A 1,106-nucleotide genomic window follows, 5' to 3' on the forward strand; every position below is an offset into this window, starting at 1 on the left:
GACAGGACAAACTAACAAAAACATAAAAACAACTGCGGAGCACGCCACGGAGGCAGCCATCAGCGTCGGCGCCATCTTACTTAATCAAGAAGAGTTCAAGAAGAGATCAAGAAGAGTTCACCTGACCCCGACATGATTTGAAAACACAACCTTCTGATCTGGAGTCAGACGTGCTACAGTTGCGCCCCAAGGTCCTGAAAAGTTAGGAGGTGCTTCTCCCATAAGCACTTTGATGTACTATGCAAATCAATCATTGTATAACACAGAAGGGAAATGCTAGAGGTTAGACTTCATACTCAGGAGATCAAGAAGAGATTGGTCAGTTGCGCTACCCTTGTGCCATGAGTTACTAGCGGAGGAGTTGGTGGTTTTTGCATAAGCACTTTGAGTTTCCTGGTTTCTTTGTTGTGGCTGCAGCATCGTCTTTCTTTCGATAGCTCAGCTGATAGAGCCGAGGACTGTAGATGAAGCTTATGCTATCCTTATGTCGCTGATTCAATTCCGGCTTGAAGAAGATTGGTTTTGATTTCGGCACGTAGCTGTTTCCACTATTTTTTAATACTTTGTATTGCCATTTAAAAAAGCCTGTGTGTGAATATGCAAATCTATCAAGGTACACAACAGAAGGAATGCTTTTCACATTAGACTTCACACTTAAGATGTTTTCTGAGTTTCCTGGTGCGTTGTTGTGGCTACAGGTTTGCCTTTCCTGCAATAGCATGGACTGTAGATGGACAGAAGCATTGGCTATCCTTTGGTTGCTGGTTCAATTCTGGCTCGAAAGAGATTGGTATTGTATTCGGCAAGCAGATATTACCTCACTGGGACTCCATGCCAAAGCTTTGGTATTGCATGCTCAGTCCGAAAAGAACAGATACACTGCATAACATACACTGCATGTTCACAGAGTACATCGAAGTCGGTTGATGGATGACATGTTCTGAGTGTTCAGCCTGTCATTCTATCATCAAACAATAATAATTCCGAAACGTATACGAACCATGAAGGAGTGTATTTGGCTCAGAAATACGTTGGCCATGTTTAGCATGAGAATCCAACTCTTTAACAGTGTAATTAAGTCACAATGCATTAGACCCCCCCCCCCC

The 1,106-nt window shown here is 43.1% G+C and overlaps 1 protein-coding gene across 1 annotated transcript in view; it reads right to left on the reverse strand.

The window, feature by feature from the left end:
- The window catches only part of cttn (cortactin), a 29,312-nt gene that overhangs the window by 27,755 nt on the left and 451 nt on the right, over window positions 1-1,106 (reverse strand). The window lies entirely within an intron of this gene.

Source organism: Sinocyclocheilus rhinocerous, unplaced genomic scaffold (genome assembly GCF_001515625.1).
Source record: "Sinocyclocheilus rhinocerous isolate Xijiao unplaced genomic scaffold, SAMN03320098_v1.1 scaffold1499, whole genome shotgun sequence".
NCBI lineage: Eukaryota > Metazoa > Chordata > Actinopteri > Cypriniformes > Cyprinidae > Sinocyclocheilus > Sinocyclocheilus rhinocerous.